Source organism: Lepidochelys olivacea, assembly GCF_965140295.1.
Source record: "Lepidochelys olivacea isolate rLepOli2 genome assembly, chromosome: 2".
Classification (NCBI taxonomy): Eukaryota; Metazoa; Chordata; order Testudines; family Cheloniidae; genus Lepidochelys; species Lepidochelys olivacea.
In genome coordinates, this window is record NC_140412.1 from 165,392,344 (window position 1) to 165,412,319 (window position 19,976).

At 44.3% G+C, this 19,976-nt stretch overlaps 1 pseudogene across 1 annotated transcript; it reads right to left on the reverse strand.

Moving 5' to 3' along the window:
• Positions 1 to 279: 279 nt before the first annotated feature.
• Positions 280 to 1,240, reverse strand: LOC311516759 (putative protein FAM10A4 pseudogene; annotated as a pseudogene). Its single transcript has one exon. The product of its transcript is annotated as a putative protein FAM10A4 pseudogene (transcript).
• Positions 1,241 to 19,976: the final 18,736 nt, after the last annotated feature.

Genomic DNA, 19,976 nt, shown 5'->3' on the forward strand with positions numbered 1-19,976 from the left:
TGGAGTATTAAAATGATTGTCTTGTACACTCAGTTGCTATTCTACATGATTGCCCTCCCATATAGAAACCCATTTCCTAAGTCAAGGTATTGTTGTATTGCAACAATGCATGCTTAAGGGAATGGAGTTACTTTGCTATTTGCCCCCAGAAATGTTTTTATTTGGCTCACAGAAAGCCACAAGTGAGAGTTCTGATTATAAATAAAATTGAAGCAAATAAAACAAGAAAAGGAAAGCACGCATCACATCACAGGTTGTGGTTTTAATTTGAATAATAGGTCATTTCTGGCTGACCACATTCAGTCCTGTTTTGCAGGTAAGCTTTATTAACTTTTGTATGTCACGGTATTTGTAAATGTTTTCTGGGTTCCAGACCACATCCAGGAAAGCAATCAGAACTCTTGGATCTAGTAAGGTTATGAAAAATGTCAGCTGCCTGTGACTTTTTCTAATCATGTCCTGCCAGTAATTTTCCTCTCTCTGGATTCTTTCTTCCTCTTCCAAGGCCAATTTCACCATCTCCAGCCTTTCCTGGATCTCCCTTAACTCATGTCTTTGTTCATACTGCTCCTGATGTGCAGCAATCTTCCCAGCCCTTGGTTGCACCTTGTTTAACATGGCATTAGTATCTTCATTGTAATCCAGTTGACATGCCAAGGTAAAGTCCTGGGCTGCCTCCTCCCAGTGCTCCAGGAGCATGTGTGCTTGCCCTCTCCACTTGTAAGACTGTGCTGAATTGGGGTTAAGCTCACAGGCTCTGTCACAGTCTCTAATGGCAGCATTTGGCTTCTGTAGTTTCACAAAGACACTGGCTCGGTTAACGTACAAGAGGGTGAACTGAGGATTCAGCCTGATAGCATCTGTGAACAAGTCAATAGCTTTCTGAAGTTCACCTTCATCCAGGGCAGCAAAGGCATGTTCCCTCTTTTCATTGGCCTGGTCTATCATCTCATTTGTTATTTCCAAATATTCATCTCCCATTTCTCGGGGATCATCCAGATCTGGTTCAATAACACCTTCATCCTCAATTTCCAAGTCACTCTCCTTACTCTCAGCTGCCTCTAATGATTCCTCCACCTTCTCAGCTGTCTTCTTTACAGAGGTATTGCTTTGAAGAATCATCTCCTATGATTTTCACATTGTTCCACAGTAAACTTAGCTGCTTAGCCCTCACAAAGGCTGGATCCTGTCTGTATACATGCACCAGGGCCTGAAGTTTTTTCAGTCTCCTAAGATCCATGACACCCTGACCTGCACAGTATAGAGGAATTGGCAGGCTTTTTTTTTTTTTTTTTTTTTTTTGCTGTTCTGCTTGTAAGCAGAGAGTGACGAATTAAACAGTAAGCTCTTCAGAAGAGAAAATCACTATGCAGTTCCAAATGAGCAGAACAACCTATAGCTTTCCCAGGCTCTCTTACAGTTGCTGCCGGTGGTTAAAAAGCTGTAGCTCCAACTCTGTGTATTGATGTCATAATACATGGAAATTCTGATGATATAATCAGTTCTGATATAAGAGCATAAAAACCTAACAGTATTTTATCTAATTTTTCATTTCTTTAAATATTTTAAATATAATTATATAAATGCCCAGGACTAAGTACAATAAGTGCACAGATGACACATGTGCCTGCTATATAGTATGTTTCATGTTTTAATACTGCTATTTTATTATCTCTACAATTAAAATGGATTTCCTATTTCAATAGCTTTATTATTTTCTAGTACCCAATGTGTGGGTTTTTTTTCTGGTTTAGAGGAAATCTTATGTAAGAGGCTTTCAAACTAGTGGGAAGAGAAGATCATCCTACCTATAAAGTTGGGAGAGATAAGGAGGAATCCCCTGGTTCTCTGTTGCGGTGGTTTGTGATGAGGACTGAAGAGGGTAAGTGAGTTAGGTGCCCAACTCTCACTGACTTTCAAAAAGAGTTAGGCACCTAATGTGCTTAGGCAGATTGAGTAATCTTGCAGTCCTCACTCAGTCAAAGTTCCCATTGACTCAAGTACATTTTGTTTAAGGAGTGACTATAATTAGGTATTATACTTTAACCCAAACCTATTTATATCATGGGCCACTGAGCTCTTCACTGCAGTGACAGACCCAATATCGAGCAACTTTGAATTTTGATCTACATACTTCACTTGGTCTACCTGGTGTGACGGGGCAACGACAGATGGCTATAGAAAAGTAATGGGAGATAGATATATTAGCTCCAGGCTAAACAAATCCCTGGTACCAGTTAAATGGCAGCTGTTCCATGTCAATTAAGACACCTAGGGCCAATTAAGAACTTTCCAGAAGGCAGGGAGAATGCTAGGTTGATTGGGACACCTGAAGCCAATCAGGGGGTGGCTGAAAGTAGTTAAAAGCCTCCCAGTTAGTCAGGTCAGGGCAGATGTCAGGAGCTGTGGGAGGAAGTTGTGCTGTTGGAGAGACTGTGCAGTACTCACCATATCAGGCACAAGGAAGGAGACCCTGAGGTAAGGGTGAAGTGGAGCTTGAGGAAGTGGGGGCTGCTGTGGGGAAGTAGCCCAGGAAATTGTACGTATCATGTTTCTAAAAGGTCAGCTACCATAGCTGATACTATTAGGGTCCCTGGGCTAGAGCCCAGAATCGAGGGTGGGCCTGGGCTCCTGCCTTTGCCCCCCGCCCCCGATTAACCACTGAAACTGTGAGACAAGAGAGACTGTGCAAGGGAGGATAGCTTCTCCTCACCTCCCTCGCTGGCTTATGTTCAAAATGGCTCAGTAGACTGTGACCCTTGTCTCTAGAGAGACAAGGATTATGTGGAGTGTCACAGTGACCCTCTGAGCAAAATCCACCAGGAAACAAGGGACCCATGGAGACAAGGACAGAGCTTTGTCACACTGGTTAATAAGAAGAGGAAATTTTCATAGACCCAAAGAAACAACAGCCTGCACTGGGCCAACAGTAGTTGAGGTTTGTGCCAGATTAACTTCTCTCTCTGAAACACACACACACGTGCACACACACACACACACACACACACACACACCCCCCTCATACCTTTCTCCAGCAAAAGAAAATGTTTCAATCAAAATCACACATTATAGATGTAAAAATCAGCCTTTGATGGTTTGTGTGATTAGTCAGCTTTGAATGTTTTATAAACTAATAACATGGCATCTAACTAATAAGGGCATCTAAATAATAAAAGTGCTTAGTGATTGTGCCTTGTCTTTTTTGTTTTGTTTTTAAATGGAAAATGCTAATGAGATAAATAGGTAAAGGAGCAGAGAAATGACCTTGAAATTTAGGCTAATACATCCTACAAGCTACTTTCCTGTTTTAGCTCCCATTTCATCAAAATACTTAACCGCAGGCCTAACTGTAAACATGGGCAACTAAATTTGCAATGACACAGTCTTCTTTTCCCCACACACTCAAATCCTTTTTATTAAAATTTTATATTTAATTATTGTGGAATATATTTGTGAATAAATAAAATCTTGTCATCACATTAACATTTTAATCCTGGGGTGGTGGGGTGGTGGAAATACCTGGGTAAATTCCAGTTTTCATTGATGTCCAGATAATTTAAACTTGGCCCTATCACAACTTGAAAAATGAGTCCCATCAAACTGTATACTCTACACAAGAGAGTTAATGAAGGAAAACTCTTCATTCTGAAAATCAAAAAAACAAATAATAACACTATAATTTAGGAAGATAAAAACTTCATATTTTCTGTTGCGGAACAGGATGAAAATTATATTTTACTATAATGTTGATTCATGAGATCTAGTACATATACTGGTAGTGTTCACAAAATATGCCATGAAATATACTAGGAATTATTAGGTAATATCTAATTTGTAGTTTATTTGGCTTTTCTCTGAAGATTTGCAAAATGCCGTAGATGAAACTCACCTCTCTCAGCAATGTTTTTTTTAAAAAGCAACTCAACATTAAGGGCTCAGCCAGAATGATTTTTTTTCCCTAACAAAATTTCTCAATTTCTAAACTTGAGTTTTAACAGAAAAAAATGTTAGCACAGCTTATAGGAGCACAGTACTTAGAGATGAAAAAGACCTATTATTTAATCTGAGTAAAATTTTCAATACCTACATGACTTAAAAGCTTAAATCTCATTTTCAGAAGTGACTTAGGACAAGATTTACAAGTGCATTTAGTTACCTACGTGAGTTGGTAGCCAAAATTCATGGTCTTGTAGGGTGTTCTGATCAGGAGGAGAAATTGATGGAGTCTGTTACCTTAGATGCAATCTTGTTTCTTTTTACAAAGCATGTATGAGGTCTTGTTTTTTTGAATACAAGAGGGACCAAACAACAGGAGGTAGTTGCTTTCTGTTCTTCACTCTGTCTCTCTCTCTCTGCATTTCTCCCCTTGTGCGCTCAATCTCTCTCTCTCTCTCTCTCTTTCTCTCTCTCACACACACACACACACCCTTAGCCAAAACAATATCCTGCAAACCCCCTCCACCCAGGTCATTCAAATTCCTGAGCAGACTCATATCCATATTTCTTTTTGCAGATACAGACTAACAAGGCTGCTACTCTGAAACCTGAGCAGACTCATATACCCCTTTGTTTTGGTCTTAATTGTCTCTTATAGCTAACTTAAATGAAAGGGCGATGGTTAAACCTTTAACATGCTGTCAAGGTTCCTCCCCCACTCTGAACTCTAGGGTACAGATGTGGGGACCTGCATGAAAAACCTCCTAAGCTTATCTTTACCAGCTTAGGTCAAAACTTCCCCAAGGTACAAAATATTCCACCCGTTGTCCTTGGACTGGCCGCTACCACCACCAAACTAATACTGGTTACTGGGGAAGAGCTGTTTGGACGCGTCCTTCCCCCAAAAATACTTCCCAAAACCTTGCACCCCACTTCCTGGACAAGGTTTGGTAAAAAGCCTCACCAATTTGCCTAGGTGACTACAGACCCAGACCCTTGGATCTTAAGAACAATGAACAATCCTCCCAACACTTGCACCCCCCCTTTCCTGGGAAATGTTGGATAAAAAGCCTCACCAATTTGCATAGGTGACCACAGACCCAAACCCTTGGATCTGAGAACAATGAAAAAGCATTCAGTTTTCTTACAAGAAGACTTTTAATAAAAATAGAAGTAAATAGAAATAAAGAAATCCCCCCTGTAAAATCAGGATGGTAGATATCTTACAGGGTAATTAGATTCAAAAACATAGAGAACGCCTCTAGGCAAAACCTTAAGTTACAAAAAAGATACACAGACAGAAATAGTTATTCTATTCAGCACAATTCTTTTCTCAGCCATTTAAGGAAATCATAATCTAACACATACCTAGCTAGATTACTTACTAAAAGTTCTAAGACTCCATTCCTGGTCTATCCCCGGCAAAGACCAGCATATAGACAGACACACAGACCCTTTGTTTCTCTCCCTCCTCCCAGCTTTTGAAAGTATCTTGTCTCCTCATTGGTCATTTTGGTCAGGTGCCAGCGAGATTACCTTTAGCTTCTTAACCCTTTACAGGTGAGAGGAGCTTTCCCCTGGCCAGGAGGGATTTCAAAGGGGTTTACCCTTCCCTTTATATTTATGACACATGCATATAGGTGCATAAGGGATTTACAAAAGATCCTAAGTAGGTAAACCCCTAACTCCAATGCACTTTGAATTAGATTTAGGCTTCTATGTGCCTAAATCACATTTGAAAGGGGACTTCAGCTCCCAAATCACTATAGCACTTAAGACAATTTTACCCTCTATCGTTTTTCCAAGCATGGTAGGCCAGATCCTCTAATGGGGGTATGTCTAGAGTGACCAGAGATCTGGTTTTCGACCGGAACACCCGGTTGAAAAGGGACCCTTGCGGCTCCGGTCAGTACTGCTGACTGGGCAGTTAAAAGTCCCATTGGCAGTGCTGCAGAGCTAAGGCAGGCTAGTCCCTACCTCTCCTGGCTCTGCACTGCATCCTAGAAGCGGCCAGCAGGTCTGGCTCTTAGGTGGGGGGGCCATGGGGCTCCACGCACTACCCCTGCCCCAACCACTGACTCCGAACTCCCATGGTCCAGGAATCATAGAATATCAGGGTTGCAAGGGACCTCAGGAGGTCATCTAGTCCAACCCCCTGCTCAAAGCAGGACCGATCCCTGACTAAATCATCCCAGCCAGGGCTTTGTCAAGCCTGACCTTAAAAACTTCCAGGGAAGGAGATTCCACCACCTCCCTAGGTAACGCATTCCACTGTTTCACCACCCTCGTCGTGAAAAAGTTTTTTCTAATATCCAACCTAAATCTCCCCCACTGCCACTTGAGACCATTACTCCTTGTTCTGTCATCTACTACCACTGAAAACAGTCTAGAGCCATCCTCTTTGGAACCCCCTTTCAGGTAGTTGAAAGCATCTATCAAATCCCCCCTCATTCTTCTCTTCCACAGCCTGAACAATCCCAGTTCCCTCAGCCTCTCCTCATAAGTCATGTGTTCCAGTCCCCTAATCATTTTTGTTGCCCTCCGCTGGACTCTTTCCAATTTTTCCACATCCTTCTTGTAGTGTGGGGCCCAAAACTGGACATAGTACTCCAGAAGAGACCTCATGAATGTCGAATAGAGGGGAACGATCACGTCCCTCGATCTGCTGGCAATGCCCCTACTTATAAATCCCAAAATGCCATTGGCTTTCTTGGCAACAAGGGCACACAGTTGACTCATATCCAGCTTCTCATCCACTGTAACCCCTAGGTCCTTTTCTGCAGAACTGCTGCATAGCCATTTGGTCCCTAGTCTGTAGCGGTGCATTGGATTTTTCTGTCCTAAGTGCAGGACTCTGCACTTGTCCTTGTTGAACCTCATAAGATTTCTTTTGGCCCAATCCTCCAATTTGTCTAGGTCCCTCTGTATCCTATCCCTACCCTCCAGCGTATCTACCTCTCCTCCCAGTTTAGTGGCATCTGCAAACTTGCTGAGGGTGCAACCCACACCATCCTCCAGGTCATTTATGAAGGTATTGAACAAAACCGGCCTCAGGACGGACCCTTGGGGTACTCCACTTGATACCGGCTGCCAACTAGACATGGAGCCATTGATCACTACCCGTTGAGTCTGACAGTCTAGCCAGCTTTCTATCCACCTTATAGTCCATTCATCCAGCCCATACTTCTTTAACTTGCTGGCAAGAATACTGTGGGAGACCGTGTCAGAAGCTTTGCTAAAGTCAAGAAATAACACGTCCAACACGTCCAACGTCTCAGGGAGCTGTGGGGTCAGTGTCTGTGGGTGAGAGCAGCATGCAGAGCTGCCTGCTGTGTCTTCGCCTAGGAGCTGGACCTGCTGCTGGCTGCTTTTGGGGCACAGCATGGAACCAGGACAGGCAAGAAGCCTACCTTAGCCCCCCCCCCACACACACACAGAGCCACTGACAGGGAGCTGATGGAGGTAAGCCTGCACCCCAACCCCAACTCTCAACCCCCAGTCCCAGCCCTGAGCCCGCTCCAATCTGGAGCCCTCTCCTGCACCACAAACCTCTCATCCCTAGCCCCACCCCACAGCCTGCACCACCAGACTCAGCCCTCACCCCCTCCTACACCCCAACCCCCTGCCCCAGCCTAGAGCCCCCTCCCACACCCTGGCCCCACCCCAGAGCCCACATCCCCAGACGGAGACCTCACCCCCTCCCGCACCCCAACCCGCAGCCGGGAATCCCCTTATAAACCCTGAACCCTCATTTCTGACCCCAACCCAGAGCTCACATCCCCAGTTAGAGCCCTCACCCCCTCGCGAACCCCAGCCCAGTGAAAGTGAGTGAGAGTGGGGGAGAGTGAGCCACCAAGGGAGGGGGAATGCAGTGAGCAAGAGGTATGGCCTTGGGAAAGGGGTGGAGCTAGGGTGTTCAGTTTTGTGCAATTAGAAAGTTCGCAGCCCTATTTAAATCAGCATCAGTCCACCAAAAAATCAAGCTCCTTTAAGGTATCTCAAGTGGGCACTCCAAAACTGAGACATACAAAATCACTAGTCATTAATGAAAACTTAGTGTTGTGTCTCTGACCCCGCCAGTGACAGGAAACAAATGATTAATGAGGACAATGATATGTGAAAAATCTATATTGCATGTATAATATGAATCTTGGAGATAATCCCAAATCAAATATAATTTCAGAAACACCTTTGAAATTACAGACTTGATAATGCCCTCCTTGTACACCCAAAATTGTAACTCTAATCAGTAGAGGTTTTAGGCACACAACAAATGCATATTTATCAGCCAGTTGATGGAGGAAGAAATTAGTATTACCAAGTGCTATCCTCATTAGAGGAAGACTAGAAAAACAGTGGTAATCATGCATGACAAATCTATTGTAAGTGAAAAATGCAAATATAGAGTGAAGAGTCTCCAGAGGTTTGAGTGATCAATGCAGTGATAGCAGAATGAAAAGCAATGGGGAAAAAAATCAGGATATACATCAGAAAGTACACTTACCCTGCAGAGAATCATCATAGTATAATGGCCATCCAGGCAAGATTACTGAAGCAAAAACCTTGCATTATTAAAGGAACAATTAGCTGGCATCAGTAGGCAATGGAGCATTTACAAATGGAAGTTTACAAAAACTAGTGTGACAGGGTCGGGCTGGATGGCTACAGGAGAGTAATTTTTTTTTAAGCAAAAAAGGTGGTTTTTTTTATTTGCATAACACACTTACAAAACAAAACAACAGCATATGCAGTGTGTAACACAGCAACCAATCACAATTGTTTTCTCATTAGCTTCAGGGGAGGGAAGTGTTCAAGCTTGCCTGGGCCCAGAGCGGGGGGCTTCCTCGACTCTCGTGGTCTGCCACCCCCTCAAGTTACCTAGCATAGCAACCCATGACCCATCCCGTGGGTGAGTAGATCGCGTCGGAAGCTGCGGGCTCGCTCGTAGGCCGCAGCACCGCGCTTTCCTTGCCCCCTGCCCTCCTTTATAAGGGCCCTTGTGGCCTGGAGGAGTTGATCAAAGTCCCCCCATTGCCGAAGAGCCAGCTGTGCCCTATCGCAGGTTCCACGGGTGTGTTCTAGGAACTTCCATAGCGCATGCCGCAGCTCATGGGGGGGTGGGGTTTCAATTCCCGAGGTATTCCCTGATGGGCCTCTTAATACAGCCTCGTGGTCCGCTAAGGCAGGTAGACAGGGTGCGGACCACCGACGGGGCGTCTGACAGGCTGGGGTTATTAAATTCATTTCACGCCTTGGGGTGGAGGGGGATGGCAGGGGAAAAATTGCCACTCCTAATGGGTCGCGACTAGAAAATGCAAAAACTGCATAGTTTTGCATAGTCTGCAAAAGGCGGAAAGGAAATAACCCCAGGGGCGGCATTAACATTGCAGGAGGAGGGACCTTGGGCAGGGGCAGGGGTGGGGGCAGGGGCAGGGGTAAGGCTCTGGGGTGCAGGAGGCAAGCAGCTAAAGGAAAGTGCCTCCTGAGCAGAGTCAAGGGTTAAAGGGTAAGGGGGGGCTCCCAATAATGCTAGGTGCTGGCTCCATGGTGGTCTTAGCGGCCATGGCATCAGGTGGTGGACCGCCTTCTGCAGGGTGCTCACCCGGGAAGGCAAATAGGGGGAGGGAGCATGGGGAAAGGGAGGCTGGGGTAAGGCTGCCCAGCTCAAGGCCAGCCGGCAGCAAATCATCCCCTCCCTGGGTGACCGGGGTCAAATCTAGGGCCTCAATCTCCGCATACACGGGGGAGAGGCCAACTCCTGCCACCCCGGGAGCCTCTCCTCTAGGGCCTGCCTTAACGGCCGCCTCGGGGTCCGCGGGGGGTTCGGGTAGCATCCAGGCAGAAGGGGCGTCCTCAGAAGTCTCGGAGGGGAGGGTCTCCCGTGGAGGGGGGATTCTGCCCTCCAATGCCAGTCCGTCTTCCCCTCCTGACACCAGCGGATGGATCTCACTCGTGGCCGTAGCAGGAGGCTCAATATCAGTGCCTCCTTTCCTGGTCTTCCGGGGGGCTTCCGCGTCGGATGGATGCAGCGGAGCTCGAGCCTTCCGCTTGCCTCGCTTCCCCTGGACTAGGGTCCAGCCCTCCATAGCGTCATCTGGGGGTTGGTTAGCAGGGGTCGTGTCGGGGGGCGGAGGCGATGGTTCAGGGGTTCGGGGGGGTAGCGGTGAGGCAGCATGAGGGGTGGGGGTTTCTCCTTGGGGCAGGCCCTCTCCTATACCCGGTAATATCCTTGCCACACCCTCCTCCATAGGCTCTGCTGGATTGGTACTAGCAAGGGTGGAACTCCCTTGCTCGCCCAGGCGTTGTAAGGAAGGTATCTCTTGGGCCCGGACAGGAGCAGCGATGGGTCGAGTAGGAGGAGGGTTGGGTTCAGGTGCCGGGCAGCCAGGGGCGTCGGCAGCGACAGGGCCAATGTCCTGCCGGGTCTTGGGGGTTTCGGGTGCCCCTCCCCCCTGGGCCAAAGGGCAGTCTCTGCGGACATGCCCCGCTGAGTGGCATAGGTAGCACCGGGCCTCTCCGGTGGAGTAAAAGACCCGATAGCGGGCTCCCTGGTAGGGGACTAGGAAAGACCCCTCGAGCGCCTCTACATCACGCGCCCCTGCCGGCGATAGAAGCTGCACTGTCCGGTGGAACAAAAGGACATGACGGAGGGTGGGGTCCTTGCAGCCCAACGGGAGAGGGCTGATAACAGAGACAAGTTTCCCCAGGGTGGAGAGAGCGGGTAACAGGGCAACATTGGGTAAGAAGGAAGGAACGGAGGTGAGGACAAGGCGAACGCACAGGTCTTCTAGCGGCTCCAGGGGGACAAACACCCCCCCCACCGCCAGGCCTCTCTCTACCGCCTCCTGGGTGGCAGCCTCTGAAGCTAAGAAAAAAATGACCTTCCCATACATCTTGGAGGCCGCCACAATAGCCGTGGGTCCTACCACCTTCGCCAAGGCCTGCACGTATGTCTCCACGTGGGGTGGGGTGTGGCGGGCACCAGGAGGCAATGGACACCGAGCCTCCTGGTCAAGGCGGGGAAAGGGCCCCGGCCGCTGGTGATGGTAGTGGAGGTGGCGGGGTGGGGGTGAGATGACGAGGCGGCAGGCAGGGGGGAGCCCGTCACCGCCCGGGCATACGACCTGGGGGCCAGGGGAGGGACAATCGCGGAGCTGGTGGAGGGAAACACAGGGAGGGGCGCCACGGTTGATGACGAGGCCACAGCGGTGGGGGCAGCCCCTGCCATAGAGGGCTTAGTGGTTTTAGTGGGGCCCTTTCCATTTTTCTCGCCCTGGCCCTTCCAGCCAGCTGGGGGGGGGGTTCCTAGAATCTGGGGGGGGCGGTGGGCACAGCAGCAGCAGTGATCACCCCGGTGCCTCCTGCCGCCGGTGCCTCAGCAAGGGGGGTGGCAAATATGTTAACAATAGTGGTGGGGGGGGACCTTGGGGGTCGGGCAGGGGGTGAGGTGGGGGAGGGACAACTGATTTTGGTGGAGGGGCCTCACCCCTCTCATTCCCCGCCATTGTGAGCAGGGAGAGATGGGGAGACACTGGAAGGAGGAGGAGGAGGGAGGGGGAAGCAGAGAAACCGCTCCTCCCTGCTGGGCTGCAGGCGGGGGGGAATGCCGAAGGGGTTGGACTGGGGGGGGAAACAAATCGGGGTCCGGTAATAGGGGCAAGCTGTGGGATAAGCAATCCAGGGTGGGGGGGTGCAGACCCACGCACGTTTGTCCAAAGAGTCTCAGGTTGTCGGCTGTTATGTCCGGTCCGGAAGGCAAAGTTCAAAGCGAACAGCTGGATCCGAAGGGAGATGGCAGGTTGCCAGCAGGGATGGACGGCGGGGGGGCCGTGACAGTTGTAGTAATGGTGGGGGGGTTAGGGGCACCGATGGATCGGGGGGGGCTCTGTGCCACACCCCCTGTGCCGCCACAAATGCAAGTAACCGCAGTCAAACTCTCCCCCACGAGAGTATAATTCAGAAAATTACTCAGTCTCACGGCCCCCTTCACGATGATTTGTAGCTTCTCTGGGTTGTTTCTCCTGTCTTCTGAAATCTTCTTCTCCAGCTGTGTTGGCTGTGTTCCAAGGCTTCCGGCATGCTGAGAATGTTGTAAAATCCGAGCTGCCAGCAAAACGGTTGGGTCTGGGGGTTTCCACTCCCCCCTCCGGACAGCAAAATCGGCAGTCTTCCCCCCGCTCCTCCGGGGGGCTCAGCTGAGGCAAATAGCTGCACCCGAAAGCAAGCGTGGGGGGGGCGGGTGCTGGTGGCAAGCTGAAGGCTGACCAGCACGTAAACGGCAAGAAGAAAAAAATAACAAAAAATCAAAACAAAGCAAAAAGCATCTGGCCCGGTCGGGGGGGACTAAGGCAGGTTCAAAAAGTAAGAAAAATCCAGGCCAGGGGGCTTTAGGAAAGAACAGAAAGCGGATAGCTGAGGAGCAAGCAAAGGACGTTCCGTTTCCCAACAGGGAAGGTTTCAGAACAATCAGAAACCTTCTGGAGACAATTAAGACAGACAGGCTGATTAGAACACCTGCAGCCAAACACGAAGCTGTTAGAATCAGGCAGGCTAATCAGGGCACCTAGGTTTAAAAAGAAGCTCACTTTAGATTGTGGTGTGCATGTGAGGAGTTGGGAGCAAGAGGCACTAGGAGCTGAGAGTGAGAACGTGGACTGTTGGAGGACTGAGGAGTACAAGCATTATCAGACACCAGGAGGAAGGTCCTATGGTGAGGATAAAGAAGGTGTTGGGAGGAGGCCATGGGGAGGTAGCCCAGGGAGTTGTGGCTGTCGTACAGCTGTTCCAGGAGGCACTCTAGACAGCTGCATTCCACAGGGCCCTGGGCTGGAACCCGGAGTAGAGTGTGGGCCCGGGTTGTTCCAGTTGAACAATTTTTGTATTAACAAATATTTTTTCTACAGGTGTAAATTGTCATTATTCTTCCAACTCTGTAACAAGTGTGAAATCTGATCATTGGGGTTGTGCAACACTTAACTATGTAAGTAACTTTTCTCTCTTACTCTCATAAGGAACTTTATGGTAATGGGAGTACTCATGTGATTTAGTTTTACATACAAATGTTACAAGTCTAAATACTAAGATGGGTGAACTTGAGTGCCTGATAGTAAATTAGGATATTGATTTAATAAGCGTCACAGAAACTTAGTGAAATGATGATAATCAATCGGACACAGTAATGCCAGGGTACAAAATATGTAGGAATGACATAGTCGGTCATGCCAGTTGGGGATTGGCACTATATGTGAAAGAAAGCATTGAGTCAAATATAGTAAAAATCTTAAATGAATCAAACTCTACCACAGAATCTCTATGGATAGAAATGCCATGCTTGAATAATAAGAATATAGCGGTAGGGATATACTGCCGACCACCTGACCAGGATGGTGATGGTGATTGTGAATTGCTGTAGGAGATTCGAGAGGCTATAAAAATAGAACACTCAATAATAATGGAGGATTTCAACTATCCCCACATTGGTTTCAGAGTAGCAGCCGTGTTAGTCTGTATTCGCAAAAAGAAAAGGAGTACTTGTGGCACCTAAGAGACTAACCAATTTATTTGAGCATTCGTGAGGTACACTGAATGCATCCGATGAAGTGACCTGTAGCTCAGATAAACTGGTTAGTCTCTAAGGTGCCACAAGTACTCCTTCACATTTACTGGGTACAGGTAATTTCAGGAAGGGATGCAGAGATAAAATTTCTTGATACCACAAATGACTGCTTCTTGGAGCAGCTAGCCCTGGAACCCACAAGAGAAGAGGCAATTCTTGATTTAGTCCTAAGAAGAGCACAGAATCTGGTCCAAGAGGTGACTATAGATGAACCGCTTGGTAACAGTAACCATAATATAATTATAGTTAACATTCTTGTGTGTGGGAAACACCACATTTAGCTTCTGAAAGGGGAAACTAAACAAAAATGAGGGAGCTAATTAAATGGAAATTAAAAGGTAAGTCACAAAAGTGAAATGCCTGCAATCTACATGGAAACTTAAAAAAAAAACATAATAAGAGGACAAAAAATGTGCCATCCTTACTGGCCTGTAATTGCCAGGATCGCCTCGGGAGCCTTTTTTTAAAAAAATGGTGTTACTGTAGGTATCCTCAAATCATCTGGTACAGAAGCCCATTTAAAGATTGGTTACATACCATATTTAGTAATTTTGTAATTTCATGTTTGAGTTCTTTCAGAACTCTTGGATGAACACCTTCTGGTCCTGGAGACCAACAAAGTAACTAAACAACAAAGTAAACAAAGCAATTAGAGGCAAAACCCCCTCCTTTAAAAATTGGAAGTTAACTCATATTGAGGAAAATAGAAAGGAGCATAAACTCTGGCCAGTCAATTGTAAAAGGAAATAGGAAGGGCAAAAAATAATTTTAAGAGCAACTAGCCAAAGACTCAAAAACTAATAGAAAAAAAAAGTTAAAGGACATCAAAAGCAGGAAACTTCTAAACAATCAGGGGGCCACTGGGTATTCAAGATGCTAAAGGAACACTCATGGAAGATAAGGCCATTGCAGAGAAGCTAAATGAATTCTTTGCATCAGTCCTCATTGGAGAGGATGTGAGCAAGATTCCCACACCTGAGTCATTCTTCCTAGGTGACAAATCTCAGGAACTGTTCCAGACTGAGTTGACAATTGAGGAGATTTTGGAACAAATTGATAAATGAAACAGTAATAAGTCTCCAGGACCAGAAGGTATTCATCCAAGAGTTCTGAAAGAACTCAAACATGAAATTACAAAATTACTAAATATGGTATGTAACCAATCTTTAAATTGGCTTCTGTACCAGATGATTAGAGGATACCTACAGTAACACCATTTTTTTAAAAAAAGGCTCCCGAGGCGATCCTGGCAATTACAGGCCAGTAAGCATAACTTCAGAAGCAGGCAAATTAGTTGAAACTATAGTAAGGAAGAGGCATGTAAAGGAAAAGCATGCCTCACCAATCCATCAGAATTCTCTGAGGGGCAGGGGGTCAACAAACGTGTAGACAAGGGTAATCCAGTGGATACAAAGTCCCTCACCAAAGGCTTTTAAGCAACATAACCAGTCATGGGATAAGAGGTAGGGTCCTCTTATATACCAGAAATTGTCTAACAGACAGGAAACAAGAGTAAGAATAAATGGTCAGTTTTCAGAATAGAGGGTGGGTAAATAGTTGTGTCCCCCATGGTTCTGTACTGGGTCCAGTGCTGTTCAACATATTCATAAATGATCTGGAAAATGGGGTAAACAGTGAGGTGGCAAAATTTGCAGATGATACAAAGTTACTCAAAATAGTTAATCTAAAGCAGACTACAAAGAATTACAAAGGGATATCACAAAACTGGGTGACTGGGCTACAAAATGGCAGATGAAATACAATGTTGATAAATGCAAAGTAATGGACATTGGAAAACGTAATCCCAGCTATACATACAAAATGATGGAGATCTGAATTAGCTGTTACCACTCAAAAAAGAGATCTTGTAGTCATTGTAGATAGTTTTCTGAAAGCATCTGCTCAATGTGCAGCAGCAGTCAAGAAAGCCAACAGAATTTTAGGAACCATTCAGAAAAGGATATGGAATAAGACAGAAACTTTCATAAAGCCACTATGTAAATCTATGTTATGCCCACACCTTGAATACTGTATGTAGTTATTGCCACCCCATCTCAATATATATAAGAATTGGAAAAGGTACAGAGAAGGGCAACAAAAATGATTAGGGGTATGGAACAGCTTCCATATCAGGAGAGATTAAAAAGACCAGGATTTTTTCATCTTGGAAAAGAGATGACTAAGGGAGGATATGACAGAAGTCTATAAAACCATGAATGGTATGGAGAAAGTGAGTAAGGAAGTACTATTTACTCCTTCACATAACACAAGATCCAAGGGTCACTCAATGCAATTAATAGGCAGCAGGTTTAACACAAATGTAAGGAAGTACTTCTTCACACAATGCACAAATTGTGGATGTCATTGCCAGGGGATGTTGTGAAGGCAAAAGTTATAACAGGGCTCAAAAAAGAACAAGATAAGTTCACGGCAGATAGGTCCATCAATGGCTATTAGCCAGGATGGTCAGGGATGCAACTCCATGTTGTGGGTCTCCCTAGCCTTTGATTACCAGAAGCTGGGAAGGGATGACAGGGGATGGATTGCTCAATGATTGTCTGTGCTGGTCATTCCCTCTGAAGCACCTGGCATTGGCCACTCTCAGAAGACTGGGCTAGCTGGACCATTGGTTTGACACAGTACGGCTGTTCTCAAATTCTTATACAGAATGAGAGATTGCTTTTATCTTTTTATCTGTACAATGCACCACAATTTGAAAGGACATTTGTTTTAGTAGGTTTTTTTTAGTTTATTTATTTTTAATTTATTTTTATTTAATATTTTATTAAACAAATTCACAAAATAATTTACAAAATTGCCTTTAAAATATGACAAACAAAAATATAAGAAGATCCAAAGATCCAATCCCTGGACAATCAACATATCTCATCAGCCTAAATAAAACTTTTCCACTTAACTATTACAAAGTGTCCATATGTAGAATAACTAGACTATGAAGAACAAAAATTCTCCAGTCTCAACAATGTGGAAGCTAAGCATTCTTATAGCACTTTCAGAACAGAGTACAAATTATTATACAAAAATAAAAAATAGTAGCAAAACCAAATCAAGGCATTAGAATAATATGGTCTTTCCTAAGTTGAATTGTTTTGAAAAGGTGCCATTTGTAAGCTCTATGAAACCTTTTCAAGGTGACTTATGGAAGTCCTTGATACATTGTATTCTGACAGACACGGAACAGAGACCAAAATGAAATGGGTCATTGAATAGTTTAGTTTTCAGTGGTATGGCACTGTGAGTGAGGTGACACAATGTGGCCTTTATTCCTTGCAGAGAATCTGCTTGGAAGTACTCTAGATACTGAGATCTGGGCATGATGTGGGCTTCTTGGTGAAATCCTGGCCTCACTGAAATCAATTGCAAAACTCCTAGTGACTTTATTGGGGCCCAGAGTTCACCCAGTGAGGTTCTGGGCTAAGGTTCTCTAACACACAGCACAGAAAGAAATATTTCACTTTGCTGATGAACTTCCTTTCCCTTATCTTTCCATGTGTTTGTGCATGTGCATGGTATGACATGGCAGTGGAGCACACACAGAACTAGCCATTCAAAACTTTGCATGCCCTGATGCTAGAGAGGAATCTTTTATTTTATTTTATTTTATTAAATTTATTTATTTAAAAAGAAAAACTTAGTGTTATTGAATGGAATTCAACCTGCCAGGCAGAATTTTTTTTCGGGTTGGAGGACAGTATTTTTTAAAAATAATTATATGTATGAAGAAAAAGAAGGAAATAGAAACCTTGATCCTCTATTGGTGAAAATCAGAGATGGGTCCCATGAAATTAATGGATCTAGACCAATTTACACAAACTGAGGATCAGACCCATCATGTATAATTTTAAAGATAAAATCAATTAACCTAAGGAAGAAATTGTCTACAATCAGAAAACAATGGGAATATTGCTACAAGAGGCTAGCATAATCAGGGAAGATAAAGTCAAATTGTTAATTCTAAGTGTCTTAATTAACTTAATTTATGTAGTTTCAGGTTTCTCTATACTGGAATGCTTTGCTGCACTAATTAGATCAGCACACTTAAAGGAGCAAAAATAACCCTGGTGTGAACACGGCTATAACAATATAGCTTATTCCAGTATGGACAGTGAAATAAGCTGTAGATTGCTCTAACATAGTCTTTCCGCAAGTAGAAAAAGCATACTGAACAATAAGGGCTATGAACATCTTTAGGTATATTCTTAATGCACTTTCACTCTCAGACCCTGGTCCAAAGCCCACTGAAGTTAATAGGTGATGATCCTTGACTGCAACAATCTTTTGATCACGGCCTGGCACATACAGTTTGATTTACATCTTATAAATTAAGCATGTACTTAGTCCATCTATACATAGCAAAGTACTTAAGCATGTGCTTAAGTCCCAACAAAGTCAAGCACTTGCTTAAATTCTTGGATGAATGGAGATAGTCTTAATCACATGCTTAAAGTTAACCATGTGCTTAAGTGCTTTGCTGAAATATGGTCTCTTTATCAATCTCTGTCCATATGACCAATTTTCATTGAGGTCAACAAGAGTTTTGTCCACTATTAAGAGCAGTGCAAGGCTCTGAAGTAAATTACACTGGCATGTCACTTAGAAAAAGCAAAAATAAATTACAACATAGATGTTTGTTCTAAGCCTACAAATTCATATATCCTTCTTTCTATAACTGGTCAAATATAAACAGTTAAGAAAAAGAAAAGAACTGGGAAAAGGTCTGCAACTCAATCCATGCTCTTCCACTCTTCAAACTTCTTCTCTCTGTTGCTAACAAAGCCCTGAAATTAATTATTGGGGGCTTACCTCATAATTTCACCTCTTTTGATGCTCATTTTTATGCTCAAGAAAAGAAAAAGAACTCATTGTAAAATGTTCTCCAGGGGCTGCATTCATATGCCATTTTTTCCTCCTCCTCCACTCTCAAGACCCATTCTTCCAAACCCACTCATGTGAGTAATCCTATTGATTCCATTGGGACTAATCATTGCTAAGGATATTTGCATTAATGTCTGCAGCATCAGGCCTCTTTGATGCTCAAACTATTACTTTGAAAGTGCCCATTTGAAAGTCCCCATACTCTATATTTCTCTGTATTTGATGGTTAATTGTTAGCTAAAACAACAATAAAAAGAAAAAGCAAATGGTGGAAGTGATCTGGTTCTGAATGTTACCTTCGGGCCCAATCTGATAGATGCTGAGAACCTCCTGGCAGTTGCGGAGCTCTCAGTTACCAATGTATTAAATAGGAGTTGAAGGCTTTTAGACCCAGAGCCTCAAAAGTACTTAGATGCCTAACTGGCATTGATAGTCACTGAAATACTTTTTGAGGATCTGTGCCTTTATGCCTCATGAGAGATGCCATTACAGATTCAAGAGCATCATGACTTTTGTGCTTGAAGTATTTTCAACTGCCTAATATGTCAATGGGATTTTTAATACATTTATTTAGCTACCCTTTGTAACAAAAGAGCATATGGAAATAGATCAGACTTCTTTTGGAGAAGTTGTGGATGGGGAGGGATATTTTGTTTTAAATATTAAGGTCACTCTTTTTGACAGCTGCAGTGTACTCACAAAATGGAGCATGCAAGAGACCAGGGTGTTTGACTTTTTGGAGTAGAAGTGATTGAACCATTCTTTTATAACACATGCATGCATTATAGTTTGTAGCATTCAAATGGATAGCACAAGATTCTGTTCAAAGAAATGCTATCCCTAAATTAATTAAAATAATTAAACTAGTGGGCATTTTATATTCTTAATAGTAATCTATCAATTTAATATGTACAAAAGAAACAAGCAGTTTATTATGCACCTATATATTTACTAACCATACTGTTCTTTGAAAGGACATAGAGGGGTGGGAGGAATCCAATAATAATCCAGGAAGAAAACGTTTACACCCACAGCAATGAAACTATAATTTGATAATCATCATAAATCAAGGTTTATGAAAATGTAATGAAGTCCAATTTATTGTTAATAGTGGTGTTTAATTTCCCTGAAAATGTTTTTCTTGTAATCCAATACGCAACTATTAGGGAATAATTTGAAAAGTGTGGTATGACAAGAAATGTTTTATATAATTTGAACAGTGTGGTATGACAAGAAATTGTTAAGAATACAGTAACAAAATGGCTGGAGGCTTTGGAAAAAACAATGTAGAATGAAAACAAGAAACTTTTCAAATGTTTTGCAGATAAAAGATAAGTTGCAGATGGTTCCCCAAACTCCTTGAGATCAAAAAGTCAGATGCTTCCTTCAACCTGTGGTCCTGAAGTCCTACCGATTTACATACCGTTTTGTATTTACAGGATGGGCAGCAGGGATGTAGTAATGGGGACCTACATGACCAAAGATAGTTACTTTAGTAGCCTTTATTCTGGAAGCATGAGTTTAAATC